This window comes from Armigeres subalbatus, chromosome 1, assembly GCF_024139115.2.
Source record: "Armigeres subalbatus isolate Guangzhou_Male chromosome 1, GZ_Asu_2, whole genome shotgun sequence".
NCBI lineage: Eukaryota > Metazoa > Arthropoda > Insecta > Diptera > Culicidae > Armigeres > Armigeres subalbatus.
This window is the reverse complement of record NC_085139.1, coordinates 176,650,195-176,664,439: the sequence shown is the minus strand read 5'-3', so window position 1 is coordinate 176,664,439 and position 14,245 is coordinate 176,650,195. Positions and strand designations below refer to the sequence as shown.

Here is a 14,245-nt window from a genome sequence, read left to right as displayed (position 1 = left end):
ATGTGCAAAAACTGTGATTTTAGTTCAAAAAATCATTCTGAAGTTCAGACCAATTTTATTAGCAGGTGAACTACTCTCGGTACAAAATCGATAGTGACTCTTTCGAATCAATCAGACCCCTGATTATTATGTGCCTGGTTTATGGTGTAGAAATTATTGAATACGATGTTCTAAGTTCTTTAATTTTTTGCAGTTAAGACCAATTAATCGTTCATGCCAATAATGCTAGGTACGGATCAAAAAGCAAACTATTATGTCCATTTAAGTCCGAGATGACCATGCTGATATACACAAAAATTTTAGTTATGCTCTCATACGATTATCTAAGAGATCAAAACGTCATATTTGGATGAACGTAAATTGTAAGCGTGGCCGATAATAGCCAGAATATTTGGGTTTGTATCGAGTTGACTTTGTAGACCAGAGGTTCCCAAAGTTTTGGATATGCTTGCGACCCACCAGGTACCAAATGCATTGATTTTGTGAAATTAGATAAAAATGAGTTTGCGTTAGATTGGGCAAATTATAATAAATTGCCTTATATTTCATCATTGTATTTGTCAAAAATTCGTCAATTTTTTGGATTGGGTGTGGATTGGATTTGGATGTAATTTGAATTGAATTTGGGTTGGATTTGGATTGGATTTGAAATTTATTCAGATTGATTTTGAAATGGATTTCGATTTGATTAGGATTGGATTTAGATTGAATTTGAATTAGATTTGGATTGGATTTGAATTAGATTTGGATTGGGTTTTAAATAATTTTGTAATTTGATTTAGATCGGATTTGAAATGGCTTGTTTGGATTGGGTTCGGGGTTTACATTTGGATTGTATAGGACTTCTTTCTACTTGCCCAAATATCGTATAACAAAAAAAGGCCGTTGGCCTCGTCAGGTTTGTTGTTCTTTAATCATCCAATCATTAGTTAGATCTTAATTCAAAATATGGAATAGATTTGTCGGATAAAATAGTAACAAAATTATGAATTAAGATTTGTCTTTCGCGACCCACCACTGAATAGCCCACGGCCCCCCTGGGGGTCGCGACCCACAATTTGGGAACCTCTGTTGTAAACTAAGTCATCTGAACTCTTGAGTGATTTGAAATATTCACTCCATTCGATTTGGACATATTTACACCATGCATTGCTTTTCGTTTTGCACCAAGCTCAATTGATATGATAGACCAATTTGTCTGAATTCTAGAATGATTTGGAGAACTTATCATGCGCATGGCTTCAAGGCGGCTATCCCAAGTAACATTTTAAGCTTTATTACGCTGTTGATGAGCATAATTTATTCTACAAGAGTGTTATAAAACCATCATAAAACCAAAATGTTACTAGGGATATGAACATCATGGATTGATATGTATCGAGCCCAGTTGTCTGGATAGACCAGATGGTCTGAACTCCATAAATGATTTGGAGAAATTAGATTTGGACAGAATTAAATCGTAAAACCCGCATATTGTCTCTGAGCGCCAGTCTAGACACAATAGATTGCTAGGTCTTATACTAAGCACATTTGACTTGGAAGATCAATTGGTTTGAACTTCAGAATGATTCGGAGGATATCTGGTTTGGACATATCTAAATCGTAAATCATGTACATGGACTCTATATAAATGCCTGTATAGACACCTTCTTCTTCTTCTTCTTCTTCTTCTTCTTCTTCTTCTTCTTCTTCTTCTTCTATTTCTTCTTCTATTATGGCTCTACATTCCACCTCTAACTGACCTGCTTTTCAACTTAGAAGTCTATTAGAATTTCCTGAGTTATTAATTGAAAATCTTGCTATGCCCGCCATTGCATAAGTGTGTACAATGACTTCACTATGCCCAGGGTGTCGAGAAAGTCTGTAACCAAAAAAAATCCTAGACCGGACCGCAAATCGAACTCACCATCTCCGAATGCTATTGGCTTTCTATTGAGCTCAGTTGTCTTGGAAGATCAATTAGTCTAAACTCCAGAATAGTTTGGAGACCTAAATCGTGAAGTATGTGAATTGTTTTAAAATTATTCGGAGAGCTTAGAACATCCTTTTTGGACATATCCAACTAGTAAACCATACACACGGCCTCTAAGGGCATGTGTGAAGAACATAGCTTGCTTGTTTGTTCCAACCCAGTTGGATTTGAGGATTAATTTGTTTGAAATCCAGAATGATTTGGAGAACTTGGAACATCCGATTTGGACAAATGTAAATCGTAAATCATGCGCATGGCTTCAAGAGGGCTATATGAACATCGAGCCCAGTTGCCTTGCTAGACCAGTTGGTAACATTCAAAGGGTCTGTTTGGACACCATGCCCAAGTAGCATTTTAAGTTTTATAACGCTCTTGAAGACCAAAAATTACTCTACAAGAGTGTTATAACACCAGTATAAAACCAAAATGTTACTAGGGTGGGTTGCTATTGACTTTGAATTAAGCCCTGATGACATGGTAGATCAATTGGTCTAAACTCAAGAATGATTTGGAGAACTTAGAGCATCCGGTTTTGGGTATACAATCAAATCATTCATTTATTCGATCGTAAATCATGCGCCTCTAAGGGACACCATGGATTGCTATTGGCATGATGTCGAGCCAGGTTGTCTTGGTACACCAATTCGTCTGAACTCCTGAATGATTTCGATGACTTGAAACATCCGGTTTGGACATATCTAGGTTGTAAATTATGGGCATGGACTCTATGGGCCTGTATGGACATCATGGGTTGCTATTGGTTTCGTACCAAGCGTAACTGACTTGGCAGACCCAGACTCTGAAATCCAGAATGGTTTGGAGAACCGAGAACATCTGTAGAAATATAGTCTGCATTCATTATTCGTCATCTCCGAAATGGTATTGGGTATATTTTTGAGAAAAAAAAACAGCAATAGACACAATCCACGCACTTCTACACCAAGGGACCAAAATTTCAAACTAAAAATTAGGATCCAATATCTGTAGGACAGGAAAACATACATGTTGAATTACAAGAAAAACATTTCTTCCACTGATAAATGTTTTCGGAACATTGTTTAATAGTCAATCAAAGTAGCAGACTTTTAGTTAAAAAAAAAGACTCCCTAATCATTTTTTTTACAAATGTGCTCTATCGCACCTATTTGGGTGAAAATGTATTGATGACTACGTAGTTTAATACAGTTTTGAATGATCTTTTTGTGTGCACATTGTATTGCTTCGAAAATTTTAGTTTACATGAAATATTTGTACTTTAAAAACAGTGACATTGAAATGGTGTTGCGTTGATGAAAAGTAATATTTCGGATTCTCTTAGTACTTGTCAAGAGCTTTCTTTTCGTGTATTAAGATCCAAAATAGGACCATTTTCCATGAATTTACACTAGGTACAAAATATGGTGTCGCGTTACGCGAATTGAATGTGCTTCTGAAATAAGGTATAAAATTCTTTCGGTTTATTGATACAGTATACAGTATCACAATGGTTTCTTTCAAGTAATTTAGGGCTTGTACATGAATAGCGTAACAAAATTGGGGTGTAACGGGTGTGTAATTTGCTAACTCTCCATACTACAAAAAATAGGTTACGATACAAAAATGTTACGGAGAGGTGGGAAATTACAAATGTTTGGTGTTTGATGACCCTTTGGAGTCGTCCGTTAGTAAGTCACGTGAAACTGAGTTTTTTCGTATAAATTGTGAGGCTTTTTAATCCTCGTTCTTTTCCACGCAATATCACCATGCCACTCATATGAGTAAACGTAACTAACAGTTTGCTGACGAACACGGTTTCCTTCTACCATGTCACGAACCGTCAAACTTGTTTGTGGATGCCATATATTGATTATATTTGATTATATTTTTTTCAATGGTTCGTTTATTTGAAAGGCTCATCTGAATTGAAGCGTTACGGAGCCGCAGTTATGTTTTTAATTACAAGTTTTATCTTGATTTTTAAATATATTTTTAGCTTTGAGGAACCGAAAGACTCGTGTTTTCTTTTCTCCATTTAATTTGATGATTTTTAATATTTTAGTTAATTTTCCTTTCGTTCGCTCTCACTAACTCGGCATTTTTTTATTCTTTGACCAAGATCGTCGCAGCCGAGTACGTCCGCTCTCAAAGCAGATGCCTTGCACATCCGTCAATTTATTCTATATCTCATCTTAATAACTTTAATAGAGATTTTCACAGTCAATATCGGTGAGATAATTTAAGAGTGTTGGTCACCGGTAGTCGAAAATATAATGAATTGAGTCAGGCAAAAAACTTCACCAAACCAATGCAAGAATAAGGACCTATCGAAAAAGGTTGAGAGAGTTGCTGAGTGATAAATTGAAAAAAAAAATATTTCCATTTTATGTTAATCGAGATAAACCAGCATTGGGCTGGTTCGTTAATAAAGACATATTATATCAGGCATCCTAATGAACTTCGCTTTTTCCTGAATGAATATACAATAATAGGACAATTATTTTACACCAGGATATAAACACTATTTGCAAAATTGAGTATTTATTTTCTGAGTAGTGTTGATGATAGCGTTAAGATTGAAAATGTAGTTAGAAGTAGTGCACTCAGGGCACGTCGCATACGTTCTTGTGATAAACATTGGTTGAGACATGAGACGTATTCCAATCTTTTCGGAAATAAATAAAAAGTTGAAAACAGACAACGTTCCAGTAGAAACGTAGAATAAAAAATGACAGAAATATTCCTCTTCAACATTGCTGAGCTTCTTGGGTCATCATTTCCTTTCAAAATGGTTAACGTAGAAAAAAGGCATTATAGAACTTTTCAGTGTAGAAAAACTCACTTCTAGGGGGACCGATCTTCTGACCACGTGTTTAAAAACCGATCCGGGTCATACTTGGGTGTGACTAATATAAAAATATGAAAACCCATTACCATTTAATTTGTTTCTAAAACTGAATATGTGATACGAATGGAATTGGTTCAGTTCTATATTTGAGGGACTAATCGCCCTCAAACTTTAATAACTGAAACTCCAGATCGTAACCACCAACTCGAACTACATTCAACGATAGATAATATTATAATATTCTGTGTCGAATATAACATGTCGCATCGAAATCGGCTGAAATTACGTATTCTATCAACGACACGTTTGCGTAACGCGACACCATTTGCAGGAGACTGTTTGTCGATCAGCGTAACGCGGCGGTGTTCATATCAATTCAGTTATTTTCATTATAATTTCCGTTTTTTCCTGCGATTTTAATTCATAGCCTCATTTCTGTTGATGTATACGAGAAATGCTTAGAATAAATCGAGACTACAAACCGTATACCAGAGCTAAAAACGCACTAGCATTTCAAAATGCGAAAAGTGCAATTCAGCGATGGTGTCGCGTTACGAAATGCAGCGCGCTATATTTATCATATTCAAAGCGAAAAATCTCAAAATGAATATTCTATCAGAAAGGAAATTTAGTGAGGATAATTTTACACCTGTTTAATCATATGTCCCCGAGGCAAATTTTCGAAAGCAGACCTAATTTCTCGCTGAAAGTCGGCTCCTCATGGTGTCGCGTTACGCTGGAATGTGTCAATAGAATGGTTCATGCGCGATCTTCGTGTGCAATTTTCGTCCAAATAAAAGTGGCCAACTGACAATGCTTCCTCCGACGATTACAAGATGTATGTGGGGCCGACCAACAATCTGAAAATTCATGAGCTGATGATTATTTTGTGTATATAAGCATATGAATTTGGCTGAGAAATGCCTGAGATATTGCTAAGTCAAATCTCGGATCCCGGAATAACAAAAAATAAATTAGCACTTTTAAAAGCAAAAGTTGCAATAATAAAAGAATAATTTTCAAAAAGAAATCAAAATGTTCCACGGAAAGAATACAAAATTTCCATAAATAAATCAATTTTAGCAATAAACAATTACAAAATTTTCAACAAAACATTGTTTTTTGTAAGAAGTTACTGTAATGCATTAAAATTAATGCTAATAAATGAAAAATGAAAGAAATAATGAAATCTATTTCCCTAAAGTGCTTTTTCGACCTATCCAATGTATTATTTCTTCAATTTTATTTTAATTGTTGGGTAAGCATCGACGGGTATAGGTTTGCCTTGGTTAACGAGTTGCCAATGTGTTAGAAAGGAGAAAGCAATTGATGGAGTTCTAATTGGCTGTAGGAAACGAGCTTTTTGTTTATTTCCTGTTATTTGTTATTTGTTTGTTTATAATCCAACTGAAAATGGTTGTCTCAATGAATATGGGTCATTCCATACCAAGTGACCGAACCACTTGTAACCGACTTACACCGATTTTTATCAAATTTTGTGGATTTTTTTTCTACCGATTATATGTAAAATCCAAATTTATTTGATGATTGGACAACCCTCTGCAAATGCGAGCACCCCCCGTTTTTGACGATTTGTAAAAACCATATTTTTTAACGACTCATATCTCGGACAATTTTAAAGCTACAAATAACTTCTTTGTGTGCATTTTGAAGAGAATTCTTCAAACTTTTTGGGAACGATTTTTAGTAGAAGTGTTGCCATCTGTATTGTTTTTGCGTTTTAAGTATAAAATTGTATTTTTCTGCCAATGAGTATATTTTTATTTGAAAAAGCATCGTGTTCTCCAGAGAATTTTGCATAAGAAACACTCGAAACCCCAAGGTACTATGAGCCGTTCTCGAGTTATAGAGTTTTGAATGTTATATGATTCATATGGAACTTATCAATCACATAAGATTTAATTATGCATACCTAACCTTTACCATTTTTGCTAGAGTGTTTTTATGGAATTGCCAATAATTCAAAGATATTGTTTTCTTAAAATTGTAAAACATGTAACTTTGAATAGAAAATAATGTACTTGGCAACTTAGTCACTCTGGAAGAAATAGCTTTTCTGTATTTTTGTCAAGAGTACTATTTAACTATTACTCACATAGGTACTATAGTATTTTACCTGCTATGGAAAGATTTTTTTCAATTTTATAAACCATTAATCAATTTTAAAAGCATTCTGCTTATATGCTGTTAAGCGTTACGGAGCCGAAATCTTTTTTATACTATTTTATTAAAAAAACGTTAGATTGAGTGAACCGAAAGACTTGTGTTTTAATCATAGAAACAAACATTTTCTTGAAAACAGCAATAGAAAGACATACGAGAGGCAATTACGACAGAAGAAACAATATGTTTAAAAAAAACCTGATTAATTTACCTTCCCAAGAAACAATTGTTGTTTGAAGAAATGTCTCTTACAGCTACGCTATTCAGCTGTATGTTTAATTATGATTGATTTATTGCATTTGATACTACTATACCAGCCTTGTTCGCCCAAAAATGGAGAATCTATTCAACAACAGTAGTTCTATAAGCATGTTGAAATAAATGTTTAAGCTATCACCTTGCCTCGATTGTTCAACTGCAAAACAATAAAAGAGCTACAACAACATTAATTAGACGCTTGTTACTACAACGCGTATTACCCGAACTAATAAAGCGTTTGTTCAATGTTTTACAAATAAGGCTGTTTGATATACTGTTGATTGTGTAATATAGAAGATTGGAGGAAACTATTATTCAACAGTTTGAGAAATAACGTTGGTTTTGGTGGCTATAATACATCTCAATTGTTGTAAGGAATATCTCAAATAAAGCTTATTACAAGTTTCAACAACAAGCATTTTTTTTATAAAAATGTTAAAAGAGGGCTAATTTTTACGGATAATTTTTATCTTGATATTATTTTATGGCTTTCATGAACTATCTATTTCTCAACTAATTAATTTATAGAACTGCGACTTGTTTTTTTAGATCAACTAGCCATTACGACAGCTATCACAATCTCGAACGATGTGAGGCTCGAACCCAGGACCCTTCTGATTGACATCTGCCTGCTCTTCCGCTGCTCCATGCAAGGTCATATAAATCGACCATGTTATATGTAGTTATAAATTATTTAATACCAAATTGAACAATTTATTGCACAAACATTGAATAAACAACATTTGAACATATTTATTAAATAGAATGTACATGACAACAATCAGGGCCGGATTTAGCCGGAAGGGGGCCCCGGGGCCGACGGTATGTGGGGGCCCCAAAATGTACAAAAAAGGTTGGTTTTGGTACATAAGATTTGTGGGGCTCAAATACTTCCCCCCCCCCCCCCAAATCCGGCCCTGACAACAATATTGTTGAAAACTTTTGCACAGCAACGTTTATACAAATTCAGATAAGCATCGAATGTAGTTGCCCCGATTGCAGTTTAAGAATCGTTGAATAATGAATTCTGAAACAACCTGTTTCCAATAGTTAATCCGTGCGCGCATCTGTTGCCCATCACTGTCTAAACATCAACAACAAACAGTGCGGTGCAGCAATCAAAAAAAATATGAGCAAAAGTATAAAAAGTTAATTTATTGTAGATTTCATTCTTGTTGTGGAGACAATCGAGGTCGGCAGGTAATTGCAAAATTCAATTGCACAGGGCCTTCTTCTTCTTCTTCTTCAATGGCTATTCTATTACCTTTTCCCCAGTTATTACTTGAAAGCTTTTCTATGCCCGCCATTGCATGAGTATGTATATTGCGTTGCAAGTACAATGGATACACTGTGCCCAGGGAGTTGAGAATGTTTCCGAAAACATCCAAGACTGGACCGAGAATCGAACTCGCGATCTCCGGATTGACAGTTCTACGCCTTTTCTCGCAAGGCTACTGGAGAGTGGAGACCCATCATTGCAAAGGGCCCCCACGATTGAATTTTGAGAAGGTTTACAATTTGGTTCTTTATATTGATAAGGTATCGAAGTACTGTCTCGCGTATTTCGGTCTGAAATTATGCTTTTTAGTATAATTTTATAGTATTAAGCAAAAACAAGCCTTATACCATTCGTAGGATCTGGTACAGCTTTGAGTTCTATGAATGTCGCTGCATTTTCCACTGTTTTGTGTTGTATTTGTAGCGTCCTACACAACAACTCGCTTTAATTTTCGGTGATATGTACCACTCTTTTTAAACTTTTTGAAAGATTTATCCATTTCACAAAAATTCAATGCACAGTGACATCCGCACAGCCAGATACGACATAATTGATTTTGTCAATAATGATGAGTCAACAGTAATTATGTTCAAAGGCTTACAATCTAATATAAGACACATTACTTCATTGAATTGTACAACTTCGGCAGCGCTGTTGAATAACAAATTCTAACAAATGTTATTAAGCATCACATAAACATGTTATTCAATTTCAACTTGATTTCACAAAATAGGATTTATTTTGGTGGAATAAAGAATATTACAGTGAATAATAAAACTGTACTTCACCCTGCCAGGGAAATTTTAGGGCAACATTTGTTAAACTTTTATACGATGCTTTATTCAAATAACAACAAAACAGGGAACTAATGCAGTGATTCCAATCAGTATAACATTTATTAAACAACTTCTTAAACATACTTTATTGTTCAACTACCATCGCTTCTATACAACAATTGTTCAACAAGCTTGTTGATTTATGGCTCTGAATTGTTTCTTGGGTTGCAGGAATGGTGCATTTCCCGTAAAATGCAACATGTTGTGAGCAAATCAATTAAGGGCAAGTGCCTAAAAAGAGGATGAAACTTTTTTGCGCACACACACACACAGACAGGAAGACACTACAAGAAGTAGACTTTCACTATGTTATTGTGGAAAAATAGTGTATGAAAAAGGCAAATCATCATGTAAATGATACTTGTACGTACAGAAGGAGAGGGTAATTGATTTGTGACTATTTGAGACAAGTGGGAGGTAAGAGGGTTGAAAATGGCAAAAAACGTTGGATGCAATTTTCAAACGAATTTTGTAATTACACACAAGGCAGAAGAAAAGCTTAATATCAATACTAGTCGATCAGAGGAGAATTTTCCACAAACAGTGTTTATCTTACTACCACTGGAATTAAACCCACACTTCACAGCACGCAAATTTGATTTGACGACAGCCATGAGCTCTGGTCTTCTTTGAGATAATGATTTTATTTTCTGTATTTTGAAAATAAATGGAAAATATTTGCTATTAAATTTTTTTGTTTTTTTTGCATTTTTAAATCCTAGAGAATTCAGATTTTGTTAAACCATGTAACATATTGCGTAAAAGGTTGACCCTAAGGATACCGAAAAACTTTGAAGAAGAAGGATTCTTGCTGGAACGACGACCAAAATTGTTTATTCTGCCAGCACTGCCAAACTACGTGTACCAATCATTCAACTGGGCGTTATTTCAAAAGTTTTAATCTTTTAGGGCTGAGGAACCAATTGTAGTTATTCGGATTACAGTAGCCGTTCTGTTTTCTTTTCAGTTAACGAATGCCGTTCGATAACTGCAACGCATTCTAGACGTCAAATGGTTGTCAATAGACGTCAGATGCAATCAAAGTGCATCCAAATGTGCAGCGCAATGCAGCTGTCATTGAATCTGACATCAGTTTGAAGTTTAGCGGTTCGATAACTGCAAAACTGTTGCAACTATCGAATTGCAATTAAAAATCATTGCAGTTAAATGACTTGCAGTTATCGAACGTCTACTGTAATTTTTAAAGGAAAATTACGGAAAGAGAAATGGTTTTGCCGTCTAACATCCATGCGTCTAACGTCGATGCTCACTTCTGCAGCAGGTCGCCAGATAGTGCATTGATTTCTTGCATATGATTTCAACAATCAAACTTCAAAGCGTTGTAATATTTCCAGCAATGCTTATTCTTCAGCAAACTCTTTCGGCATCTTTCAGACAATATGCTAACGTATTGATTCAGATAATTGAATTAACGATAAAATAAAGCCGCTAGGAGCAAAAATTAAAAAAAAATCATGCTAATCTTCATATAAATTTCAAACTTGATGTGGAAAGTGGGGAAGCTGTGTATGTGTGTATGTGTCAATGCGAATGTGTATGTATGTTCGGAAATTAGTAAAAATATTCAATGTTCACAGTGAAAAAAGGACTTTTCATTTTTAAATCCTGTATCTCAAGATCGGAACATAGTACCTCAGGGTTTCAAGCGTTTCCAATGTAAAAATGGTCAAAGAACACGTTGGTGAGGTTATTTTTTAATAAAAATATACTCATTGAGTAAAAAATGCATTTTACGAACAAAAACTTAAAAATTGTTCATTTGGCAACACTATACATCAAAAAAATATTTTTAAATGAATATGAAAAAATCTTCTTTCGAATGGTGTCCTTAGAATCATCATAGACCTCACGGTTCCAGAGATATTAACAAATCAAAAAGATGGGGTTCATACATTTGTCCGAAAAGGGGGATGGTCGTATTAACCGTGGGGAGGACCAATCACTACGAAATTTTGGATTTTGGGGTATAACCCATACATAAACAATTGGTCAAAATTTCATATAATTCTAAGAAACTCGATTGCACGTTTGCATTTTTTATCGTTCACTTCATATGGAATGACCCATATGATTTATTCTATTCTAAGTCTATTTGGTAACGTCTAGTGGTACGGAAAACTCCTAGTAGTCGTTGTCGAAACACGTCAGCAGAAACATTGTAATCAAAGTATGAAAATAATTGGCAGATTGCACCGACGGACTCGTTCAAAGCATAATTGCTGCTCCTCGATTCCAGAAAAAGAAAGTTACGATGACGAAGCGGTCTTTCTTGTGCGTATATCTGGACAATCGATGTCACACATGCTTTTTGAATATTTTTGATCCATTTTCACATACACCCTTTGAAAAAGTTAGTCGTGACTCAATATGAAATTTGATATAAAAAAAAGATTTAGATGAAATTGAAAAACTGTGCAATATTTAAACTCAATCGAAAATAATGAATTAAAAAATTTCTTAAATTTTGATGCTGTTGCTATGAATCGCTCACCTGTGAGCAAATTTCTTGCAAACGTTGTTTGAGCGAATCTTCTTCTTACGTTAAGTGGTTCGATTCTCAAAAGACAACAGCGCTTCTCGTACGGCGGCAAATTCCATTGGTCACGCTAACCAAAAAAGCGTAGTGCATACCGCACACATTTTTTTTGAACGGCTTCTATTCGAGCAATCCAATTGGCCTGATCTCACAATGGAACAATAGAGAGACCTGACGCACATCGGTTCCCTGAACTCATCAGCGATTTTGAACATAAAGCCAAGTTGACGATTAGCTGTGGTCAGGATATCGTTATAGTGGACATGGAATGTGAGGGCCAGGATAACAGCAAGGTCCTTAACTTACTGAACCTGAAGAAGAGCCTGTCCGAATGTGAATGGCTGATTTTTCCGATGAAACGAGATAATGTTGCATTTTTCGATACTTAGTCTTAGCAAGTTTTTTTATTACATACTTTATTAATAGTCTTAGCAAGTTTCTTGAACACCACTCAGCAAAGATGTTTACCATGTTTTGTAAATAATAGCAGTTTGAGTAACATGGTACTATTTTGACTATTTTTGTGTCGTTTGCGAATAAGTAGCGGCATCCAGGAGGCAACAACAGGGAGGCGTCATTTATGAAAATATAAAATAGAAGTGGCCCAAGATTTCGGCCTTGCGGAACACCAGAATCATTGGCAAACAGTTGAAATTCCGAACAACATATTTTTACGCTGACTGAACGGTTTCGCAAGCAGGATCCAAACCAGTCTACGCTTCTTGAGGATGATCCGAGTCTCTCCAGTTTGGCAAGCAGAATTTCGTGGTCAACTGTGTCGAACGCCGCCTTCAAATCAATGTATGCAGCATCAACCTGCCAACCTAAGTCCATGCTCCGTAAGCAGAAGAAAAATTCTTGATACAGAACAGACTGGAGAGCTTCACAACGGTTGTCGACCGGAAATAAGAGTGAGTGGAGAGACTAATTAACTTCCTGTATATCTGGCATTTTATTAAAATTGATGCAATACCAGGAACAGTAGTATACTGCATGTTGTCGGCGGTGGTAATACTGGAGCAGCTAAAACTTGTCGAAGAATTTGACGAAGTAATGGTTCTAAAGGACGCATACTTGCTTGGAAGAAGTTGTCGGGAGATCCCGTCACCAACCACGACCGAAGGACCAGGACGACTCAGCTGGCATGAATTTACGGGAAGCACAACTTGGTCTGGTGGCTCAAGGACTCCCTCAGTACTGTTGGCAATGCGTCCTGGATGCGTACAGTGTGTGGTCGATACGGCAGCAGAGTTTTCTTCGGTTTACGGCTACGATAGGTGATGCTGCAGCAGGAGAAGGATTGGATTGGCGGTGGAAATTTTTTGGAACCGTAGTCCCCAAACTCTCGGAACATAATTCCTTCCGGCGAAGTCGAGGGATTGAGAGCACTGTTCTTCAAGGCTGGATCAACTTTGAATGAAACGAAGGACATATTGCTGATATTGGCCCCTTTGACCACCAGCTTAACCACTTCTGGACCGCTTTATAGTTCTAAATTCGCTTTTACCATTTCAGAAATAGCTTCATTCGTCACATCCGGTTTTATGCGGACAAATAGAGCCAAAATTGATTTTCAGGTTTGGCGCTGATGGGTACGGAGATCACATTTTGGTTAAGCTGCTTTGAACCACGTTGGCATTCTGCAACGCGCGTTAAAGAATCCAATTTGCGCGATCGTTTAGCAGCACGTGTTGGTTTACTTGTCAATGGCAATAGATCAAATTTTGGGGAGTGCATCGATGACACTGGATTGTCTGAAATCTTCTTTATTTCCGTCTGCAAGCTTTTAATAGCATCAGTAGGCAATGCTAGATTAGATTTAGTGTCGGTGTAGTTTGTAATGGAGCGAAGATGTGAATTCTCAAAGAGATCTGCACATTTGTCGTACATCCAATAGAGGTTCTACTAGAACAATCAAGTTTAAGCTATAGGTATACAGAAATGGAAACCGTATTGAAGTCCATTTTCCAGTTCTAGCAATTGCTAGAACATGAGGATATGGAGAAAGATTTTTAGTAGTAGTATAGAACGGGTCGGGGATTGATTTCAAGACATCCTGCGTATGCGGCAGAAGCCGTAGCAATATGACTACCAAACCCGTTACTTCCCGATATTTCTCCATACATTTTCCTTGTAAACTTCGAATGCTAATAAAACGCAACGCGAGACAAGACATCATCTATTGTTTTTACATTCGTCAACTTTGATTTTAAAAATGAAAAAAACTGGTCGACGAGGTTTTGGGCTCGATGCTTATCACAAAGACTATGTCCAACATTAACTTCACTTGAATCAAAGTTTTATCCCGCACCATGGCTGGACAAAAGTGAAATAA

The 14,245-nt window shown here is 36.1% G+C and overlaps 1 protein-coding gene across 2 annotated transcripts in view; it reads left to right on the top strand.

The window, feature by feature from the left end:
• LOC134205554 (uncharacterized) overlaps positions 1-14,245 on the top strand; it is a 189,413-nt gene that overhangs the window by 14,507 nt on the left and 160,661 nt on the right. The window lies entirely within an intron of this gene.